Raw genomic sequence first — 25,225 nt, 5'->3', positions numbered from 1 at the left:
GCAAGGTACGAAGAATAACATTAACATATTTTCTATAAGCACTGCTTTTATAAGAAACTAACCAATAACTCGTAAAATAAAAATAATTTCTTGTCGGTAGCTGTTTATTTCAAAGTAAACAAGGTGCGAAGAATAACATGGACATATTCATTTTTTATAAGAACTGCTTTTATAAGAAACTAATCAATAACTCGTAAAATAAAAATTATTTCTTGTCAGTAATTGTTTATTTCGAAGTAAACAAGGTACGAAGAATAACATGAACATATTCATTTTTTATAAGAACTGCTTTTACAAGAAACTAATCAATAACTCGTAAAATAAAAATTATTTCTTGTCGGTAATTGTTTATTTCGAAGTAAACAAGGTACGAAGAATAATATGAACATGTTTATTTTTATAACCACTTTGTTACAAAGTATAGAAATGTGCCCTCCCGGTTATTACCATAATGGCATTATGGCAACTCCTGAACTTGGGCACAGGGTGTATGGGATGCACTTTGTTATGAAAAAACAATTAATGATATAAAAATATTTTTGTCAACATTTTATCATTTCAAGAGGTAGTACCAAAATTGATGAACAATTTATAAGATGATATGATAAGAAAATATTGATTTGCTCTAAAACCACCTTCTACCCAGATAGGAAACCTGTCCCCTCTGACTGGATTTCTTTTATAACCTTTCATAGCACCTGCATTACATTCCAGCATGATATCTCAAGTAAAATTATTTTTAGTAAACTTTCTTTCAAAAAGAGTTTGATGGTTGAAGCTTCGGTATGTTTTTTGTTGTTGTTAGATAGAAAAAATACATAAAGATGAAAAAGAAAATTATTCGAACAATTTCCATTAGATTAAAATATATTGATTCGTTTCTTATAAAGTTGATGCTTATAGGAAAAATGAAAATATTTAAATTGTATTCAAAATCCCATGTTTGTATTGAAAGAACCAACTGCCGAAAGCCAATTTTCATTAGATTGAAATATATTGATTCGTTTTTTATAAAGTTGATGCTTATTAGAAAAATGAAAATATCGAAATTGTTCAAAATCCCATGTTTGTATTGAAAGAACCAACTGCCGAAAGCCAATTTTCATTAGATTAAAATATATTGATTCGTTTCTTATAAAAGTTGATGCTTATAAGAAAAATGAAAATATCGAAATTTTTCAAAATCCCATGTTTGTATTGAAAGAACCAACTGCCGAAAGCCAATTTCCATTAGATTGAAAGATATTGATTCGTTTCTTATAAAGTTGATACTTATGAGAAAAATGAAAATGCTTAAAATTATTCCCAATCCATGTTTGTAATGAACCAACTGCCAAAAGCCAATTTTCATTAAATTAAAATATATTGATTCGTTTCTTATAAAGTTAATGTTCATACTAAAGATATACAACCTTTGTGTGATTTTCTGATTATTTTCTAAGTCTTTTTTCGAAACTTTTCTTCGTGGGAAACATATGCCCTCGAAGTAAAAATCTAAATTCCAAATTACAAATCTTCGCAGAGAAGTATTACATTTCTGCGCAGCTCAAGTATTACAAATTTGCGCAAAATTTATTACAAATCTGCGCAGGTATTACAAATCTGCGCAGAAAGTATTACAAATCTGCGCAGAAAGTATTACAAATCTGCGCAGGTATTACAAATCTGCGCAAGTATTACAAATCTGCACACAACAGGGGATAAAACTGAAGCTCGATGGAGATTGATGTATCAGAAAATTCAGTGGGGATGGGAAAATAGCATAATATTTTGCAGCGATGATTGGTTTATTTGATTATTTTCAGTAGGGACAAAAACTGGAGGATAATTTTCAACCGGAGACGATATTGTGGACCATTTTCCCAGTGGGAAGGGTTTCCAGTGGGTTTGTGAGAAGGGGTGTGTTGTATATTACAGTACAAATTGTTCATCTAATGTTTAGCCTTATGGAAACTCTAACACAGTAGTAATAGTAATATCATAGAAGCCGTCTATTGATTGGACAAACTTTCGTGTCTTATGAACAATGTCAAAGCAAAAAAATTGGTTAAAAAAACAACCTAATGTTTGAATTTGAAAATGCCCAGCTCATTTGGCAAACAAAGAGATACGTGATACCAAAAAAATGACAATACTTGTAGTCTTCTTTAGACAAATTTCTTTACCGTTTGTCTACTAGATTATTTGATTTTTATGTACACGAATTTTATAAGTAAGGTACTTTTATGAAGACAACATTGGCGGAATTAAGATAACAGAGCAAATACGTCCGAAATATGCGAAGGAGTGCAACGCTCGTTTAAAAGACAATGAAATTACAATTGCAAATCTCTTCCCCTGAGAAGTTTGACATGGTCTAAAACAGCCTATGGACACCACTCATTTTTGAAAATATCTTTTAAAACCCTTGCTAGAAGTAACGTCTTTCTAGTCACGATAAAAAGTCCAATGGGATTGTTAAGTTTACAAATTGAAGTACATAGCCTTAAATATTTTAGTGCTCAAAGATTTTACTAATTAATTAGACTATTACAGTGTTAGTTTTGAGAGACACTGATTGTGAAAATACAGTGGAGTTTCTCGAACCTCTATCATTCAAATGTCTTCTTAACTCGAACAAGTTTGATCGTCCCTACAATTAACAATGCCTTATACTAGTATCTGCATAACTCGAAAGTTTTTTAACTCGAACAAATTTGCGTTCCCCATGGGCTTTCGAGTTATCAAGACTCTATCCCACCACATTTTTTTATAAGAACCAGTCAATTTTAGCTAAGGCTCATCTGTTCTTATACTTTCGTGATTTTCAGGCTTAAAAATATCTCAAAGTATGACTTATTTAGCCATTTTTAAATCTGAGAGACTAGTATTTTTTTAATTTGTTCATTGATTTTGGCGCTCTAGTAAAAACTGTTCTTATTTTCTTAAATGTAGTTTATTTTTAAGTTTGACAAAATATAAATGTTTTTATTAAACGGTCGTCATTTATGAGTTGTTAAAAACTAACATAGGATTAAAACAAGGATTTAGAAAGTATTAAGTCCACCATGTTGATCAACGTATATCATTTGATTTGGTTATCAGGAGTGACTAAAGATAAAGTCTAATGAAAAGAGAAAACAGGAAAATTGTGTAAGTTTAGCCGATTTTTTTAGCTCCACCAACATTTATCGAGTTTGTCACTCACAATACTCACACCCATAGACCTATACTTCCTATACGAAGCTTTTTAGCTGAATAAGATGAGCAGAGCCTACCAGATTAAACTCACACGAGCCACGAAGAAAATTAACCCTTGGATTTCGAAATTCGTCTCAGCGAGTTCACAGCGGCGAAATAACAATTCGTAACTTGATACATTCTAATATTTCTCCTACCATTTTTCTGTCTAACATTTTCCGGTCTGTTTCGAATTTAAATTCCGTTTTCTCCCATACAATTTAATTAAAAGCGTATTCCTTCGAATTATCTGATAATAAATGGTACACGGTGTAAATCCATTTCATCATGAATATTCTTAACTTTTATGGGAAAATCATCCTAAAATATTCTTACAACATTCTTAGGTTATGATCCTAATTGACAATTTATAATTTAAAATGGTCTAAAAACGGCATTCTTAACTTGACTAGCAAAATTCTATGATGGTGATATTCTTAGCATATTCTTAATTTTTTGGCCATTTTCATCATGGACATTCTTATAAAGTGTATTCTTATAAAAAAAAGCGTGTAGATTGACGGCCGCCCACGCTAAAGCTTTAAACGCGCGTGTCGATTTCCTATCGAAGAGGAATGATCTTTGATCTGTCATAACCCCATTCAAAAGCTCTAATACATAAGCTAGGAAATATTGCAGTATGACCCGCCGATCCCCGAAAACGAGGGCGAGGGCGGGGGTTCAAGCCTCTCACTGCGAAAAAAGGTGACTTGGTCTTACAAAGTCCAAAGTTTTCAGAACCTCGGAAGGTTTGACTAAAAAAGCCTCTGAAAAAGTCACATTTTAAAATATTTTTGTGAACTTTTTTTTTTTAAAGTCCACGACAAAAAAGTATAAATTTAAAACAGTTTGCTTTTTCAGGTTCAAAAGCACGCAGAGAGTATTCTTCAGGCGTTTGCAAAGGTCATATTATTTTACAGACGGCATTAAATTTACAAAAATAATACGTGGTCTATTTTTCCTCTTTCTCATAGTCATCATAAAAATATGTGACGTATGACCCTCACGTTGACCCTTGTTTAAAATAACTTTCCAATTCTTTAACATTCTAGACACTTTGACAAGATTTACATGGCAATAACAGGGTGTTTTCCTTTTTAACAGTCAAGACAGAAAGGCCTCCTCAAATCAAATTACAAATTGCAAAGGCGGGGAAACTTTCTCTTCGATCTGAATGGACCTACCTAATGATTAACATCAGATGAAAATAAGGAAAAAGTGACAATAATTGTACAAAAATTCAGAATGGAAAAATAAAGCTTGTGTGTTGAATAATGTAAAATGGTAAAAAGGAATTTCCCCAAATACGAAAATTACTTAAACCATTCAGGCCATTTTGCATCATTGTGCAAAAAATCAGAAAAAAATTATGAGTCAACATTGAGAAAAGCTATATTTTCTTATTTGGTTAAAGGGAATTTCCCCAAAATACGAAAATCCGTCTTTTAAGACGAATAAGAATTTCCCGGGAAAAACCACTTCAGTCATTCTTTAGAAAATCTTGCCCTCCATCTTTGTACAAAAAATCAGAAAAAAGTAATAACAGGATTTTGCACAAAGTCCAAAAAACCCTATTTTAGGCAGTTTTTGGCCCAAATTTGCCCAAATATATTTTTTTTCGAAAATCTGGCTCCGTCACATTTTAGGCATTGCCATTTTGCATCATTGTGCAAAAAATCAGAAAAAAATAATGAGTCAACATTGTTAAAAGCTATATTTTCTTATTTGGTTAAAGGGAATTTCCCCCAAAATACGAAAATCCGTTTTTTAAGGCGAATAAGAATTTTCCGGGAAAAACCACTTCAGCCATTCTTTAGAGAATCTTACCCTCCATCTTTGTACAAAAAATCAGAAAAAAGTAATGACAGGATTTTGCACAAAGTCCAAAAAACCCTATTTTTAGGTAGTTTTTGGCCCAAATTTGCCCAAATAAATTTTTTCTCAAAAATCGGGCTCCGTCACGTTCTGGGCATTGCCATTTTGCATCATTGTGCAAAAAATCAGAAAAAACTAATGAGCCAATCCTGAGAAAAGCTGGTAACAGACGGACGGACGAACGGACATGGGTTAATTTATAGAACCTCCACCGGGGCACCCGGAGGTAGGTCCAAAAATATATAGGTTGGCAGGTTAGAATGACTTAATTAGACCAATTTAATTTATTGTTGTTGTTGTTATTTTAGATCTTGACCTTCCAACTCTAGATTTAAAGAAATTATTTCTACTATACCGACCGACCGACCGACAGACCCATATTTTCTGAACGGTTTCCCGTAGAACAGAAATTAAATTTATCTCGCCTTACTGCTTCAGTAAAACCATGTGCGTAGCGTAGAAATTTTCGGTCAAGTGGCCGATTATCAATTTTATCCGTATATTTTTCGTGTCAAAATTTGAACAAAAGTGATGATTCCAAAATCCCCGGTGGGGGGGGGGGGCACTGACCTTGACGGCCGAGGAGGACGTGTCGCTGGAGTTTGAAAAATAGACCCTGTTGGATATGAATATTTGGCAAATTTAGAACCCTGTCAGCAAGACAAAATTCGAGAATTTTTCCCAGAATTTAACCCTGAAAATCGGCCAAAATAACTAACAGTAGAAGAACGACCCTATCCTATCAATCCCATGTTAGATAGGAGAGGATTATGAGATGATTGGTTGTAGCTATGTGTAACTATGGCCTTCTTATACCTAGACATAAGATACCATAGTTCTGGTATTTTGACAAACAAAAACTTCAAAGATGAGTTACTATGTGAACATCTTTGGTTTTGTGGTTAAAGTGGAAAGAGAAAAGAAAACATTGACCTCAAAATACCAAAAATTGTAGTTCGATATGCTACAACCTCTTGTTTGATAAAATTTTCCGTAGAAGTCTCAAGCAGGCACCGCACAAGAGGTATCAAATTATACTTACCATCGGTTCGAATGAACGGAGAATAAACGGAAAATATTTAAAATTGGTGCTGGGGTTTAAAGGAATGACAGTCTTAGTGAGGGTTTCAAAGTAGTTTTTTATAAAGCAAATCCTCTAAAGAGGATGTGATTTCGAATAGTTTGTTTGAATTTTTCAGTCAACATTCGACATTCGGCTCGGATATACCCATACCCTCGCAAAATTAAATAATTCTCTCACCTTTTTCCAATTCTTCCAGCCTCGCTTTCATGTCTTGTAGAGAATCAAGTGAAGACAAACTGTTCTTTTTGACTGTAAAATTGAAATAAAATAAAATCAAAGTTAGTGAAAAACATTCAAAACACTGATAAAGAGGAATTTACAAGGAAATTTATTTGGGATCACCCAAATTAGAAGGCACTCAAAGGATAATACTTTAGGGAGCGTCTCCAAATATTGTTTCATTTTTAAACGAAAATGAAACGAAAGCTTCGTTTATGTTTCGTTTAGCTTTCGTTTCGACTTTGTTTCGACTTCGTTTTGAATATATTCAGATAATGATGTCTGATTAACTTTAATTACTTAAGAAAAGAAGATAATTGAACTGAAAAAAGATAATATTTTGAAACGAATGGTGAAACGAAATAAATTTTTTCTCTGGATTTCATGTCATCCAAAACTTTTTAGAATTTTTAGCAATAGTCTCATTTTGTTACTACAACAAAGGATAGTTCTTACTTCCTCAAAATGCGTAATATTTTTTCGATGTTTAAAGGGATTCAGTTTCTGAAGTTTCTTGCTTTCAAGCTTGACAAGTTTTCTAATATCTTTTGCCCTCGATTTAAGAATTCTTTTAAACCTGGTTTTGATAAAGAATGAAAATTATGGTATAAGGCTGCGAAGGTAACTTTCCGACATAACAACCCGAAACACTTTGCAAATTACTTCAATATAATTCATATGGGAATACCGTAATTAATTACAACTGAGTTGGTAATTAATTACAAATTGAGTCGGTAACACCTGTAAGACCTGTTAAAATTGTTGCACTAATTATATCCCTGTTAGCTGATAGCCCCGAACAGTAAGAAATCATATTTCTGAAAAAGTCTACATCATAAAATACGAAAGCAGACTTCAATTTGGATTGATCTTCAACCAAAACATTCTGTTGAAAATAAAGTTCAGTCATAAAGATATAATCCTAAAAAAGCGTGCATATGTGAAATTAAACATGAACTCTCATCCTATCCGTTTCACAAATTTTTAAGTGAGAAGTTTCTCTAAACGAAATGAAACGAAATAGAAAAAACTCAGAGATAATATTAGATAATTATCTATAAATTAGAACTAATTATGCATTTCGTTTGAGCTTCGTTTGAACTTCGTTTGAACTTCGTTTTAAATCGTTTCATGAAACAATTTGAAACGAAAAAATTGAAACAACATTTGGAGACGCTCCCTTAAGACATCGATCATTCGGTTTTACATTGCATTTTACATTTTTACGTTTTTTTTGCCGACGCAAACACACTATAAACCAATTTACGTCAGCTTTTGCCTCGGCATTTGCCGTATGCCGACGCGAATTGCCAGGACTGTGGTAAAAAAATTTTTTTGTAGCATACCTTCTTTTCTGTCTTTCTGGGCGATCTCCAGTTCTAAAAATACAAATGATGGATGTTATTTATAAAAAGAAAGTACGAATGGTTATGATCTAGTCTTAGCAGCTTACTGTGAGGAAGTCTGTGGAGCTTACCACAGAACCCAACAGCTGAAAACGATAGTCATTTCTGAATCCGTGTGGACTCTGGTGATTATACCCAGGCCGGTTCGTTTTTTTCCCTTACGTGGCGGGATAAAAATGATATACGATAATTCTAAGCCACAAAATTTGGGCAATTGTATATATACTATGGACTCTCGCTAATTCGAACTCAAACGGGGAATCATAATTGATCGAATTTCAGAGAGCTTCGAATTGTAGAAAGTATTTTAAAAGAGTTTCTCCTTGACGGGGAATGGAAACGAATCTCGAATTATAGAAAGATTTTTGAATAATAGAAGTTCGAATAAGCGAGAGTTTATTGTAATCGTATAAGCTTAGGGAATTAATTACACTAACCTTTTTCAAGCTCTGCCATTAGATCTTTCGCTGAGTACGCATTACCATGCGTAGTCAAAAACCACAAGTAAAAAAATTACACAGACAAGTAGCCGAACCATCTTTTCCCCACTCTATGATGATCAACGTTGTGTCTTTCTTGATTTCTACAGAAATAAAACGTTAAATGAATTTTAGCGAATTTTTTGATTCCATTTATATAAAAATTAAACACAGGGTATGGTGACATTGTCAACCACTGAGTATACCATTTTTAAAAAAATGTTTAGAAAACAAACAAAAAATGTCTTTTAAATTATGTGTAAAATCCAAATAAGAGGATCAGTACTTATACAATACAGTCATAACATGCCAAGTTGTACCATTTGTTTAATCATAATACAACCATTACACACTATAATCGTCAGCCGTGCAAAATTACTCGAATCTGATTGGTTTAGAGGAGTGCAATTAATCGTTAATTGCACTATTACCACTTTTTGCACTCTTCGGCGGGGGGACACTTTTGTCCCCTTATTCTTTTCTCTCCCAAGTCCTGTGTCAGAGACTTTTTTTTACTATATAATAAAAAACAAAGACAATTTTTCTTCGATATAAAAAAGAACAAAGAAATTTTACGTTAAAATAGCTTCTTTTAATTGAAAACAAAGAAAAATTACACTGCAATGTTTTCTTTTTAAACACAAAAGAAAAAAAAGGAGGTTTTCGAATGTTTATATTATGACGATTACCTCGGAATCGTATGTTTTGTCGTGCAATTAACGATTAATCACTCGTAACAAAGGAGAAAATACCGTAATTTGCACTCGTCCTTCGGACTCGTGCAAATTACTATTTTCTCCTTTGTTACTCGTGATTAATCGTTAATTGCACTCCAAACCATACGATTACTAGTACTTATACCATTGTCATAATATGGAAGGATGCTATAATCGTTTTTTATAAGAAGATAAACTGATATGTCAATTGTACAATGGACTTTAGACTATGTTCAGATATTAATGTTCAAAACAAAACGATTCCGAAACACTGTGTGGATACCAAAACCAAAAATTCTAAAACGTCAAAAAGAAAGAATTTACAAGAATGTTTAAAAGTTTCAAGAAGATATTTATAAAATTAACTTTTCTAAAAAAATTTACTATCTAAGACCGTCATAACAGCAACACGTACATCTAATATAACGTTCAGAAAGTGTTAGATCATGGACGTTCAAACAACGATGCGTGTCAATTTGGACAAGGGATAAAAATAGGATTAGGAATTGACAATTCGTAATGCCAAAATCTATGGAAATATAAGGCTAATTCAATATTTCTGAAATGTTTTTTTTTTCGGTACTGTGCAAGAAATTTATCAAAGTTTATCATTAAAGTAGGTTAAACAGAATTGGATTTGTCGTCGATTTCAAGGATTGTAAATGATGATGGACATTGTCAAATTTTCACTCAAAAATCCAGACAGCAACAGGGATGTTATTATAATTTCAAAATTACCCGTCTGTCTTTAGAGAATATTTGACTATACTTTTATTAATCGAGTCTGTCAGTTTTAACGACATTGCTAACCTCCGTGTGGGAGTTTATGTGCGGGTATGTGCCGCCCGACTTTTGACCCTCGGACCCTTAGCGGGACTAAAAAGGAGAAAAAATAAGAAAATTGTACGATTTTTACGACCCTTATTGGGACTAATTTGACCAAATTTTGATCTTTCAAGGAGCAAAAAGTTGAAATTTCTCTAGTTTGACTGAAATTTAATTTTCTGCTTTTTTCCAACCCTTACAGGAACTTTCAAGTCCCAAAAAAAGCACCCTTAAGGGCGGCACATACCCGTATCTTTCACTTGCCTAAGTACCCCAGTTATCCAATTCACTCAATTTCAAAAAGTAAATTGTTCTAACTCAAAAGTTTTCTTATATGCATCTGCATTTCTCGAGAGTAGAAAAAATATTTCAAAAAATTATGCTAAGTAGGGATTAGCACCGTGTCAGGGATTAGCACCGTGTCAAAATAATACCCTATGGTGTTTTGTGTATAAATATGAGAATCAAGCTATTAGAATAAGGATTGTAATATATAACAATAAAAATTCTAAAAAACACTGATTCTTTAATGCTCTTAAGGCTTTAAGGGCACATCAAACAAACTAGGTAAATCTGCAAAACAAAGTGGTATCATTTTAGAGAAATTCTGCTTAAGACTGCTATACGAAATTGTTTTATAACAGAACACGGGTGAATATTTGATAGTTCTTATAATAAACGAAGAAAAGGTTTTCATATTTATTCATTAATGCTTCATAGCAGGCATGCAGTGAGGATATATTCTGGAGCAGGGGATGATCACCTCGCCTAAATAAACTCAAATGACCTGACTCTATGTATGACAAAATATTTATTCATTTGATGACGGCGGCGGATCTGCCCTGTCATTTTTTTCTCAGTCAGTTCTCAAAATAGATTGTCTAATGCATGAACTATTTGCGTGTCTAAGCTCTAGTTTAGACGGCCGACTTTCTGCCCTGCCTATTCTAATTGTTATGCAAAAAGAGGGCACAAAGTTGGTTGTTAAAATCTTTGCTTGGAAAGGTTTGAAAGAAGACATTGCATTGACGTCAAAAGAGGGCTATGCATCACTTTAGACAGCCCACTTTATGCCCTCTTTAATTCACAATTAGAATAGGCAGGGCAGAAATCCCTGGGCCGTCTAAACTAGAGCTAATGGTCTAATGTACAGAAAGCAAGGTGTACACTAGACACCTTTTCATAAAGTGTATCTCAGATTAAGAACATCGATTCGCCGATGTGTACCAGTTCTTATTGTAGATGTACATTAAACTCTCGTTTATTTTTCAAATCTTTATATAACTCAAACTTGTTTCCATTCCCCGTCAAGGAAAAAAGTAAGTAAGTCTGCGACCGCAGTCGGAGGCGACCCGAAGGCTCCTCTTTCGATAGCTATCTACCCGAAGGTAGGGGAGGGCGCCATTATTTCTCCCTGGATTACTTAACCTTGATCCTTCTTTTAATTGTTGAGCATCAAGTAACATTTTGGGAATCTTTGGTCAAGGAAAAAACCCTCCTAAGATACTCTCTGCAATTCGAAACTCTCTGTAATTCGAATAAAAGTAGATTCACCTTTCGAATTCCAATCATTGAGAGTCCAATGTATATCTTATCTTACTCATAGCTTCACAGAAAAAACACACACACGTGTACAATATTTCGACGTTTGTCTTTGTCAAGTAATGAAGTCTGTACAAACTGAGGTGGTATTTACATGATTTCTGGCTAACAATATAATCGTAGAAGTAATGCCAGCCAGAGAATCAGTGTCTGTACAGTTAACTTTATGCTGGATTGACATGATGAAAAAAACGTAATAGTCAATGTTCCATAGTGCTGCGATATATAGCTTCACAGAAAAAACACACACACGTGTACAATATTTCGACGTTTGTCTTTGTCAAGTAATGAAGTCTGTACAAACTGAGGTGGTATTTACATGATTTCTGGCTAACAATATAATCGTAGAAGTAATGCCAGCCAGAGAATCAGTGTCTGTACAGTTAACTTTATGCTGGATTGACATGATGAAAAAAACGTAATAGTCAATGTTCCATAGTGTTGCGATATATAGCTTCACAGAAAAAACACACAGACGTGTACAATATTTCGACGTTTGTCTTTGTCAAGTAATGAAGTCTGTACAAACTGAGGTGGTATTTACATGATTTCTGGCTAACAATATAATCGTAGAAGTAATGCCAGCCAGCCATTATCTTACTCATATTCATTCATGAAAGAAGCCCAGCCTCAAACTACACTACAGTTCAGTGCTAAACAAATCTAAACAAAATATCTAAAATTTTAATGAGAAATCTCTACTTAAAACGGATTTCCACATACAGTTGCGACATTGTGCAGATGAATGAATCCTACATCACAGCAAATAGACAAAAACTATTCAACGGTATAACTGATAACACTTTGATAACAAATCGTTGGATATCGGAAGGCCTTACCCGACGCATGACACGCTAAAACAGTAGTTAGTGGATATTGGAAAGCATGCAAACGAACCTTACTAAAACATCCAATACAAAAAAGAAGTCCAACAGTGAGTATCACAGTATTTCATGTTAAACATGACGATAAAAAATCGTAAGAAGAAAGTCTTTCCTCGGACCTAAGAATAAAAAACCTTTCTTCAGACCTACAACATCTTTAAATTCAGATTTCTGTTCAAATACCTTCCCAGCTGGCACACAACGTTCTTTGAACGTTTATCTAACGTTCACAACGTACATATAACGTTAGATGAACGTTAAAACAACGTTTTGTGCCAGCTGGGAAAAGCACATAGAAGCTTCAATTGCCAAATAATGGACGAGACGCTAGTTATATCATCCCAGGTCTATGAAAACCGTCAAAGATCTCCTGTCTCCATACAGTAGGAGGAAACTCATATCTGAGAAGGTTGACTCTGACTGACCAACTAATAGTAAAAAGCATCACAAATCAAAAGGCAGATTAATGGTTATTATGATTCAAATAGGTTGGGTAATTAATTAAACAGGGGAGATTACGAACGTAATTGATATCCAAGAGATATAACCCCATAACATATAACAGTGGGATAGTTACACCCACAGATCTGCAAAGCCCGAAAGGCAAGATAGGCAACTTTTAGCTTTCTCCAGCAAAAAAGTGAATCAAAAAAATTTGACTTTTAAATTTCGTGCCGATGGATAGGATCTAGCATTTTAATTATTTTCAGAGCGCGAGATCAAAAAAAAGTAAGCGGTAAACGCTATTTTGCATCTCTCAAACCAGTGAAATTGCTTGCTTGTTGTCACGTGATTTCTTTGGTAGGAAATCCTACCAAAACTTGCTTCACTTTTCGATAAAGGCCGCGGATCTAGCCCTTCGGACTTTACAGATCTGCAGTTACACCCATTGAGTTTAGAGCCCGAACGGCTAGAGTAGAATCTCTTACCTTTTTCCCAGGCAAGAAAAAGTGAAGCCGTTTACTTCCCATCCAGAACGCGCTGCAATCGTGACGACGAATTGTATCTAGCAGTTCCTTTGTTTTTGAGGACTGCATTTTTGAAATCTAGCGATAAATTTTACTTCCAATCAGGCGTTTGTGTACAAACTCGCACGCGTGGGCGTTCTAGATTGGAAATAAGTGGCTTCATTTCCCATTCAGTAGTCTCGAGTCTAGCCCTTCGGGCTTGGAAGTCAATACTGAACCCAGATTGTAAAAAAATACCTGTCTCAGTGATCCGATGAGAATATTCTAAGCAGCGAGGATAAATAGGAATTCATATTCTGATAATTTGCAGTTTTGAGTTTCAACAAAGCGTTGATTCTTAAAAGGTATCTATTTAACAGGGAAAGTTCCTCGGACCAACTCTTTCAGTTGTAAAGGGGACCCGTCAGATTTTCTGATACAGGGGTGTGCAAATCTTTGACAATAGGGAAGGGGGGCTTTCTTTAGGATTTTTCATAAAAAAAGGAAAATTTTTGAACTTTTACTCCACAAAGTGGCACATCAAGGTGTTTCAAAACAATTAGTTTCACAAACAAAATTAAAGTCTCTGAGATTACCTTAAGGGAAAATTTTTTCGCGAGAAGAAATTTTCGTGGAATTTAATTTCGCGAATCACAGTTTCAAAATGGCAAATTTCGCGGAATTTAATTTCGCGAATGAGCCAATTTTAAAAGTTTCACGGAATTTAATTTCGCGATTGAGAAGAATTTATCAACTTAGATTAACTTTTAAGCATCACGGAGGTGTTTATATTTGTTTATATTTGATAAAAAATACACGTTATAATGCTTAAAAATCAATCGTGTCCATCTTTTTTGGTAATACCTGGTCAAAAACAAAAACCAAATTTCGCGGAATTTAATTTCGCGATTTAACAATTTTGGTGTGTTTCGCGGAATTTAATTTCGCGAATTACACCCAAATTCGCGAAATTAAATTCCGCGAAAATTTCTTCCACGAAAATTTCTTCCCTTAAGGTATATAAGCCAATAAGCCAAATATTGACCCCAAATCTTCAAAATATGCTTTTTCATTTTGTTTGAATTTCATTTAAGAGCCTCCCCCCCGTCACCTATCAAATCACGCAATCACGCAAAAAAAATTAGCAAATCATGTATGACGAGTTAGATTTCCTTTCTATCACGATCACGTTGATCACGTTGGTTCCTCCGATCACGCAATCACGCACTTTAAAATCTTAAATCACGAAATCACGAACTTGAGAAAAACGTCAATCTCGCCGGGCTCATTTAGCATTAGAAGAGCAATTGGATAATGTGATGAATAGAATGGTGAATAAATCTTCTGACCAGTTCTTTATCTGCCCAGGAACTTTAGCTACATACAGAGGAGCCCTATAACACGAACACGCACGGGGAGCACAAATTCGTTCGAGTTATGGAGTAATGTTTACTAAAAGGCATTGTTAATTGAAGGGGGACTATAAAACTTGTCCCAGTTAACCCTATTCGGACTAGGGGGGGGGGGCTCTTTCTGTTCGGAAGTCAAACTATTGGTAATAGCTCCTGAAATAATAGAGCTTTTGCCGTGAAATTTTCTGTAAATTCCTAACTTTTATTTTGCTTCAAAATAAAAAAAAATTTGACACCTAAATATTTTCACACCTTGAGCATGATGACATTTCTGACAGTAAGTGTCACAAAAATTGACACTTTTCCAATACAAATTTATTTTTAATGTCAAATATATCGTTTAAACCGTAATTTATTGAATATTTAAGATAAAATAAGCATTTTAAACTCAGGCAAGTTTTTTCTAAAGCCTTTGTTAGAATACAATAGCTATTTATAAGAACAATGGAAAATTTCGGTTTTTGCTCACTTTGGGCATGATGAGTGACGTCATCAAAAAAAATTGTTGTCAAAAGTTACCTTACGTGACAAGGATCTTGTGTGCCAAATTTCATCCAAAAAGACCCACTAGATCAAAAGTTAAGGGGTGGTACAGGAAAAGCCCACCCCCTAGTTCTGAGCCGCCCCTAAAAGCCTAGTTTGAATAGGATACCGATAATGATAACCTTCTATATACCAATTAAATCATTGATTTTAATTAATACTTAATGAGTTAAGATCGCAAATTAATGAAAAGCTGTAATCTAATCTTTCGCAACCCAAAAAAGGTTAAAATAACAGTGAAAATGGAAATTCGGTGAGAAAGCTATCTTTCTCATCGCGCCAAATTATTTAATTTGGAGATGAAAAATGGCAAAAAAAGACTGAGCTAGAGACAACTGTCGGCCATTTGTACGAAAAAGGGATTTCTTTTACGAAGTTTTTCTTCCAGTAAGACTATTAACAGTAATATTTGAAAATTAAGCTGCTAGTTTGAAAATCAAACCCAGCTTGATGGTTAATTTACTTTTGTAGATCAATGTAAAATATGTTTTGAATTTTTAAATGCTTTGAGTTCTTTATAAAATTAAAAACTAATACTCATGCCAAAATTTCCTATTCATGATATGCACCATTGCAATGTCTTCCGTTCCACCCAATAGCCGATTGGTTGAAAGTGACGTATTGACTGATTTTACGTCACTTCCAACCAATGAGCTATTGGTTCCGTGACGTAATGTCAGAAGACATTGCAGTGGTGCATATCATGAATATACCCTTTACGTCAAAATCTAGTTTAGAAAAGTTACACAAAACTTTTATCATGCCATCTCTTCTCGTTCGAAAATCACCACATTCCTCAAAAGAAAACCCCATAACATTATACATATTTGGAAAGCCCTTTGATTATACTTTTCGAAGGTTTTGCCCTCCAAATTTTTTGCTATTGTTAAATGCGGGTTTTCCCTGACTTGTAAACAAACATTAGGGGAATTCAAGGAAAAATTTCTCTATTTTTCAAAGTGAAAAATCACCACATCGCAGACCTGGAACTTTGTACATGTTATACATTATTGGAAAGGTCTAAGATTGAATTTCAAAGAAAGATTGACCTTAGCAAGATGAAAAATACTCACGACTTTTTACGAACCCTGAAACACAGAAGGGTTTTAGAATTTTGTTCGAAAAAGCACTCAAGTTCAACGGCTGACAAAATGAGAAATCCTTGGAGTAAGGAGCTCAAAAAACGAATAAATGATTGACGAAGTATTGTACTTTTCAAAAATATATACTTCTTTCATCAAAGAAGTATAAAAAATGAATAATTAAGCATGGTTACTTAGGAAAAATCACAAATTATTTTTCTTGCCTTCTTTTTGACATATTTTCGAACGTTTACCCCCGTCTTTTCTGACGTTCGATTCTTTGACGTCAAAACATGGAAACCCCATTTGTCGCGATGGTCTCAGGCATTACACGTTTTTTTTATAAGAACGTCAAAAATTTTCGAAGCCTTCGGATGTTCTTAGTTTTTTGGATTTGAAGCCTAAAAATGTTCTTAAAATGTTCTTATTTTCAGCATTTTTTGAGCATTCTGATGTAATTTCTTAAGAAATTGCTTGTTTTTAAGTCTCCAAAGCCTTAATGTTCTTAGAATGTTCTTAAATTTTTGGGCCTCGAAGCCTTATGTTCTTATATAGTTTGTTCTTATAAAAAAACGTGTAATGGAAATGAGAACTATTGTTCTGCTAATTAGTATAGTGTCCGCTAATCGGAATGTGTTTCCTGACTGTCCACCTTTTTGAGAAAAGATAATTGGATAGTATGGGAAAAACTCAGTACTTACTGTACGGTCGATTTTCAACGTTTCCGAACACTTTCTGAAAGTAACTTATTCAATTGAGGATAATTTTTTATCTAATGCACCGAATTTAAAAATGACCCATCCAAATTTAAGTTTATCTTTCTTTCCAATAAACTAGGAATGGTTCTTTCAAAATTTTTTAGATTTCTAGAAAGTTAGTTTTAAAGAGAGAAACTTTTTTGTAGCGCACCCGGTATAATGATTGTTATAAAAGTGTTACTTAGAAATGTTATCTGATTAAACAAATCCCACTAAATCAATCAATCAATACATGTCTGACACTCAGTACCAACTAGCTGATAAAAATAATGTCTGTAAAAAGTCAAAAAAATGTCTTTTTTTCCTGGATAGACCTGGATAGACCTGGATAGGCCTTAGGTATTCGTTTGTCGTGACTTCTCAGGCTGAAATACTGTTCTAAAAGTGTTCTCAAAATATTATTCATATATTTAATGAAGAGTTATCAATTCATTTCTATGATATGAGCCTCATATTGGTTGTTCTTACTAATTTGTTCTTAGGTCACGACAAAACTGAAACACAGTTCTTATGAAATAGTTTTGACGTACTCATCACACACTCTGTTTTTTGAAATAATATTTGAACAGTCAGGTTGGATAGGCTGAGGTAACCAAAACATCAATCTTCAAAAACACTCCTAAGTGACTGAGAGGTATTCAAACTGTAATAATAAATGGGCGATTAATTTCAGTTACTAGACTACACGTTTTTTATATAAGAACATAAGGCTTCGCTTGCCAAAATATTAACCCTATTCAACCTAGGCTTTTAGGGGCGGTTCAGAACTAGGGGGGGGGGGGGGCTTTTCCTGTACCACCCCTTAACTTTTGATCTAGTGGGTCTTTTTGGATGAAATTTGGCACACAAGATCCTTGTCACATAAGGTAAAAGTGAGAAAAAACCGAAAATTTTCTTTGTTCATATAAATAGCTATTGAATTCTAACAAAAAGCTTTAGAAAAAAGTTGCCTGAGTCCAAAATGTTTATTTTATCCTAAATATTCAATAAATTAAAGTTTAAATGATATATTTGACATTAAAAATAAATTTGTATTGGAAAAGTGTCAATTTCTACTGTCAAAAATGTCATCATGCTCAAGGTGTGAAAATTTTTAGGTGTCGATTGTTTTTTTATTTTGAAGCTAAAATAAAAGTTAGGAATTTACAGAAAATTTCATGGCAAAAGCTCTATTATTTCAGGAGCTATTACCAATAATTTGACCTCCGAATAGAAACAGCCCCCCCCCTAGGCCGAATAGGGCCAAGACCAAGTTAAGAACATTTTAAGGCTTTGCGGGCGCTAAAACATCAAATTTCTTAAGAAAAATGGTCAAAAATACTCACCCAATGGGGGAAATAAGAACATGTCAAAAACATTTTTCCAAAAAGTTAAGAACATCTGAAGACTTCAAAAATTGTGGATGTTCTTATAAAAAAAACGTGTACTGCCAAGAAAATATGTATTCACAAAAAGCAAATACTTAAAAATGAATACAGCATAAAGTTATAGGGTGTTGTCTGTTCAATGGACTTCTATAAAAAGAAACTTAAAACAAGGCGTTCCCTATTACACATTTGACTCTCTAGCAACCGCTTTAAATAAACTTAAACGGGTCATATTGAAGATGTTTTTATTTGAGTCATAGGCTCAAAATAATTGTAAATTTTAGTTAATTTTTCGAAAATCCTAAATTTGATCTACTTTTATAACTAAATTTTAATTGATATACAGAGGGCTGTTTCAATACATAAATGCACGGTGTTAAAAATATATGAAAGAAAAATTGACACGATTTCAATTTAGTTAGTTTGAAATACCATGGTTCTCGTGATTAAAATTTTTAAAACTGTTTTTAATAAAAACGTTTGATTGTGGGAAATTTATCAAGTTTCTGTATTGAGGTGCTTTTTCTTATTAATTTGTTTATTGTTCACAATAAATTCGTGCTTTTTCATTAAAATTCAACCTTGATACTCGATTTTTACAACACAACACAAAAACTCGCCTAACACGAGCAGCATAAAACATAGTGTTTGAAGCAAGGGAAGGGGTCGATACTAAAATCTAGGACATCACTATGTTTAAGTGATGTGGTGGTATAGCCAAAAAAAACTTAAAAGTCCTTTTAGTACCATAGGGTACTAGAATACCAAAGAGGTGGTAGACTAAAATTTGAGAATTTTCTGAGTAAATTGGTACTAAAACTAGTAATTTTCATAATTTCATGAGTTTTCCTGATTTTTTCAGAATTTTTGCAATTTTTCAAAAGAATTTTATCGTTTAAAGAAAATTTCCAAAGTCGATTTATTTTTGCATTCAATCAAAATGTCAACTTGACTCAAGCATGTGGCATCGATTGTTGCTTTCAAAATGTTTTGGTGACCGCTCACACGATCTGGCGAAAGCTATCGCCAAAATGGCCATCACGATGTGCACCGAAAAATGTGATAAAGAGAAAGGCCGTGACATGGAGGCTTTTCTTTCGTGCACTCTTGTACCACTCAACAAGAATCCAGGTGTACGTCCCATTGGCATCGGTGAAGTATACTTAGAAGGATTGTTGGGAAATCAATAACAACAATTTTAAAGAAAGACTACAAGATGCTGCTGGAAACCTACAACTATGTGCAGGACAACTCGGAGGTTGCGAGACTGCTGTTCATGCAATGGCTGATATCTACAACGACGTTGAAACTGAAGCTGTTCTTCTGGTGGATGCAAGCAACGCGTTCAACAGCATCAATCGTGCCGTCATGATCCAGAACATAAAGATAATTTGTCCACATCTAGCATTGTTTGTTGAAAACTGCTATCGCCATGAAATTCGATTATTTGTAATTGGTGGTGTCGAGCTGAAATCCACTGAAGGTACCACACAAGGTGATCCCATTGCAATGGCTTTATACGGTCTAAGTTTGTTACCACTAACAACTCATCTCAAGAAGAAATCAGCTCGAATCAAACAAATAGCATATGCAGATGATCTTACAGAAGATTAATGCACTGAAAGCTTGGTGGGATGTTCTATCTGAAGTCGGTCCAAATATCGGATATTACCCAAAATCTTCCAAGGTTGATAGTCAAACCAGAATATGAAGAGTATGCTAGAAGCGTCTTCGCAACAACTTCTATCAAAGTGACTGTCAAAGGACGAAAACATCTCGGCGCCTTGATCGGGAATGCAGCTTTCCGCAAGGATTACATCGAAGCCAAAGTTGCAGAATGGGTCAAAGAGCTCACTCTTTTGGCGACGATAGCATGTTCACAACCACAAGCTGCGTATGTGTCATTCGTAGTTGGATATCGCCAAAATTTCAACTACATATTCCGTACGGTCAAAGACCTCGACGAATACCTGATACCACTCGAAAACGTCATCAGATTCCACTTGATTCCCGCCTTCTGCGATGGAAGACAATGCAATGATACTGAACGTCGCTTGATGGCTTTGCCGACGAAATTCGGGGGACTTGGTATCATAAATGTAATAGAAGAAGCGAAATTCCAACACGAAACGAGCCTAAGTGCGACGGCCGAATTACGAGATCGTGTCGTAAAACAATGTGAAGAGCCCGTTGATTATACAAGCTCGATTTCGGTAATCAAATCAAGAAAAAACCAACGACTAAAGGAATATGAGAAAATCCTTCGGGAAATTGAGCCTTCTTTACCATCCATTGAGCGCAAAGCAGTGGAAATTGCTCAATGTCCGGGTGCTTCATCGTGGCTGACGACTCTTCCTTTGAGGGAAGAGAATTTCATATTGACCAAGCAAGAATTCTTTGATGCGATTTTCATGCGGTACGGTTGGCAGATGAGGAGACTACCGGTCAAATGTGCATGTCAAGCATCCTTCTCCATCGAACATGCACTTTCTTGTCACCTCGGTGGTTACGTCATTCATCGTCACAACAACATCCGTGATGCGTTAGCGATGATGTTGGAAGAAGTTGCACATGATGTGAAAATTGAACCCGCATTATTGGAACTCACAAGAACTGATAGTGCTGATTTTAAGAAATCAGCTATTTGTGGTAATGAGGCAAGGGCCGATGTTAGTGGTATCGGTTTTTGGACACGGTTTCAGAGAGCATTCTTTGATGTTAAGGTTTCAAACCTTCTAGCTCCGAGTTATCGTGAAAAATCCGTTTCAACTACATTAGCAAGCTTTGAGAAGCAGAAGAAAAGAGCTTATAACCAACGAATCCAGGAAATTGAGAGAGGGACTTTCACACCATTGATTTTTGGTGCTACTGGCGGAACTTCCCGTGAATGTTCGATATTTTTAAATAGACTTTCTGAGAAAATCTCAGAGAAGCAAAATTGCATGAAGAGTGTCGTGATCGCCGGGATTCGACGCAAGATTTCCTTCATCTTGATCCGATCAGTTGTTGCTTGTCTGAGAGGTGAACGTGCGAGTCGCACATTTACCCCAGACCAAGTAGCACTGAAAGATCAAAAGCTGAACGAAGTCTTGTCGTCTTTCCGTGAGTGAGGTTGTGAGGTGTGATATTTAAAAAATATTTTCATTTTTATTTATTTATTTAAAGACAATTAACTTTTGTAACACAAAAGACCCGTGCCGGTGTCACAGGAAATAAGTACTCCCCGAAAAAAGTACTCCCCAGTACAAATTTTCCAGGAGATAGGTACTCCTAGGGCTACTTATTTCCTAGGAAATTCGTACCCTCCTCAGGAAAAAAGTACCCCCTGTTCTCACGTCAGTTGAGCTACAGTCTGACAATGTAGTATGTCCTAAATCTTTGGGGTAGCCTAGGGACTTCAAAAATGGTCGGATTTGGCTGAAATTTTGCACGCTTGATCCTTGGGTGAATATCTGGGGGTGTTTATTTCATCTTTTGAAAACTTTGATTTTTGGGGCCGCCTGGGGACGAGTTTTTCGCCAAAACGAGGCTAAAACTTTGGGGCAGCCTGGAGACGTCGAAAATGGTTAGATTTTGCTGAAACTTGGCACACTTGTTCCTTGGGTGTGTTTAATTGTATGTTCATTTTTCCAAAATTTTGATTTTCGGGGCCTGGGGACGAGTTTATTTGAGCCCAGTGTGGTCGCACGTTCGGCTATTTACTACATTTTTTGAGATTATACCCCAATTGAAAAGTTCATACATGCTTTCCTGATATTTCGCTTTTGACCCTTGCCTTTTACTTCAGCTGGATAAGTTCCATCTCGTTTATAAACTTCGACATCTCTCAAATCAACGTGTTTTTGTCGCCATCATGACTTCACTAACTGAAGATATTTTCCACGAGGTTATACACGATTTTTTTTTAAAACTATCGAATAATTATTAAAGTGCAATGCTGAGTCTTCTTTTTTCAGATTCTACAGGAGGGGAACCTTATTTCCTAGGAAATAAGTACTCCCTTACTGGGGGTACAAATTTCCCAGAGGGGGTATCAATTTCCTAGGAAAAAAGTACTGGGGAGTATATTTTTCCTGGGAAAAATGTACTCCGGGAGTACTTTTTTCCAGGGAGTATTTTTCGTTACACCGGGACTGGCTCTGGTAATTGCCCCCGCAGGAGCGCAGCGACGAGGAGGCACTTATAGTTTCACGCATAGATATTGGACTGGAATCTCGAAATTTTGTTGCGCGTTTGTTTGTTGTCGCGCAAGCATCCCCGTAGTTAGTCTCTTCCGTAAATGTTCGGTTTTTTTTCAGGGACGGCAGTTGCTAGCCTAAAAACTTTTTCTTTATAATAGCAGGCGCCGCGGGCATTTTACTCAGCTTTCGACAGTAGATTCTATTCCGCTTGTAGAATTTTGCCCGATTGGTCAACATGCAGGAAATGGAATGGAGAAGTTTCTGGAAGTTTTTTTAAATTCAAGCTCTCTCTTCCTGCAGTCAAAATACTTGTATGCATTTACTTTTGACTTTCGGATTAAACAAGATGTATACATATACCAATCAGTGAATTTGCTGACAGTCAAATTACAATCTGTCTCCTGTCTTAGACATTCAGGAGATTGATTCATTTTTCGATCCAAACAGTTTGTCCCCAATAGCAATAATAATGAACAATGATTAAAATGATAATAGTAGAACAATGATTGAATATGGACAAAAGTGATTATTGTTGGTGGTTGAATTGGCAACGAAATTCCACTGTAACTAAATTTATTCGACAATCGTCATTCAACATACTCTACTCTCAACAATTCTACACGATGTTGCTGTTACAACAGCAAGATAACTGGCATATCTTTTTAATGTAAACAATTTTGTCCGTGAGATCCCTTATCATGCCGTTGGAAAAAGTCCTGAATGTACGCTATTTCCTGTTAATACCTGCTTCCTGCTCATCAATATTGCCTCGTTACTGATACTATTACCACGTTACGTCCTATCATCTTCCATCCTTTACACAACGCTGTTACAGCTTCTAGATTACTGGTAAATCCATTTATTGTAAACAATTTTGGATCACGATATCCTTTGTTAAACAGTTGGAAAAACTCCTAAGTACCGTGAGATTGGGTAACTTGCATCAGTGGAGGCTAACTTGCATAGCCCTCAAATGAATGACCTGGCTGGTCATTAAAATACAAAGTTAAATCAAAACAAAAATGGTAGAGTAGAGCTGCGAGCAGAGCTGCGTAGTTGTATTTTAATGACCAGCCAGGTCATTCATTCGAGGGCTATGCATGTTAGCCTCCACTGATGCAAGTTACCCAATTTCACGGTACGTTGTTACCTGTCAATTTTTGGTTCCTGCTCGTTATGTTTCTGGCTCATAGCATTTCTTATGCTGTTTGGTTCTACTATGTTTCATTTATACCTATTTCAAATTGGTTGAAATAAATATAGTTGCATGTCTTTTGTCTGGTTTAGTATACAAAAAAACACAAAAACAAAAAACAAATCTGTAACTGTCTGTAATTGATTCTACCTGGACACTTTTCCTAATGAATGTTTTAAGATTCGTATTTTATTCTTTGTAAAAAGTAATTCATATTTTTAGAAAAAAAATGTCTCATTTATGTTAGCTTATTCATTGATATCTCAAAGAAAATGCTGAGAAGAATCATTCTAACTATTCCAAATCATTTCCAAACTTTTGCTATAAAGCATTAAAAAGCCTTAATTAGCATTAATTAGTTTTACAAGCATTTGTATTAATTAGCGGGTGGCAGTTAGTGAAAGCTATGGCTAGTAGTATATACTATAATTATGAATATTACATATTATGACCTAAAAAAATCAAAATGTCTAAATGTTTGTTCAATATAAAAGTCTCACTCTTGAGAAAAAATGGTTCCGAGAAGGCAAAATTTCAATGGATTTCGAAGCTCTTGCAGTAGCGAAAATATCAAATTTGCGTCAAAGCTTTTCAAGTTCTTTTTTCAGAAAGTGGAACTCACTAAGAAACGAGATGAAAAATCCCGGTTTTTAGTGAGATGCTCGCTAGTATTCCGGCATCTAACGGGAAAATAGCCAGTTCGGGAATTGAAAGGTCAAGTTTCCAGTATTCCAGTCAAAACATTTTTGAGCGGTATTTGTGAAATCTTCGGTCTGTACGCCGGTACTTATAAACTTACTTAAGACCTTCAGGAATGGGGAATTTCCCTAACCTTACGTATTGTTTTAAGGCCTGAAGTGAAGTTTGCTCACGTTTAAAACGTCAAAAGACAGCCTTACGATTGAAGTAAATAAAGATTTTGCGTGCATGTGAATTTCCCTTGAGCTTATGAGGTGTGTTTTAATGCCTAAAGTGAAGTTTTTTTGTTTTTTTCCCTGTCTTATTTAAGGTATGAAAAGGTAATCCACCAACTCCTTCAGCAAAACATTTAGATCATACTCACTGGTTGCGATAGATTGTCTTTTCGTTTGAAATCCAACAGCATCAGTAGCCACATCGATCCAATTTTGAATATCACCTACTACTTTACAGCATAACAGAACTATAGCATAACCAACTTCTCAGGAACAACTTTTAATTGGAATTGTTTTCGGATTGGATTAAATGATCCACCACCATTGTTTGCGATGATTGGATAAAATTTGACTCGTGGTCGGTCCAGAATAATTCCAGTCATTTTCAACATTTATCTTTAGTTATTCTTTTGTTTTGAATTATATCTGAAAGAATAAGTGACCAATGAAGGGGAAGTCTGATATACAGGGAGTTCTCAGGTGCCTCGAAAGGGGGGGGGGGAGAAAAATCTTCAAA

General features: G+C 35.0%; 1 long non-coding RNA gene across 1 annotated transcript; it reads right to left on the bottom strand.

Annotated features, from left to right (window-relative positions):
• Window positions 1-6,329: 6,329 nt before the first annotated feature.
• On the bottom strand, window positions 6,330-24,872 carry LOC136822929 (uncharacterized). The gene is made up of 4 exons (XR_010848962.1): window positions 24,858-24,872; window positions 8,241-8,386; window positions 7,744-7,776; window positions 6,330-6,427 (listed from the first exon to the last, which is right to left on the bottom strand). It is a non-coding gene; the product is annotated as an uncharacterized lncRNA (long non-coding RNA).
• Window positions 24,873-25,225: the final 353 nt, after the last annotated feature.

The sequence above is a fragment of the Clytia hemisphaerica genome, unplaced genomic scaffold, assembly GCF_902728285.1.
Source record: "Clytia hemisphaerica strain Z4C2 unplaced genomic scaffold, Clytia hemisphaerica genome assembly, whole genome shotgun sequence".
NCBI lineage: Eukaryota > Metazoa > Cnidaria > Hydrozoa > Leptothecata > Clytiidae > Clytia > Clytia hemisphaerica.
The sequence above is the reverse complement of the archived record's forward strand: the minus strand, read 5'-3'. Positions and strand labels throughout refer to the sequence as shown.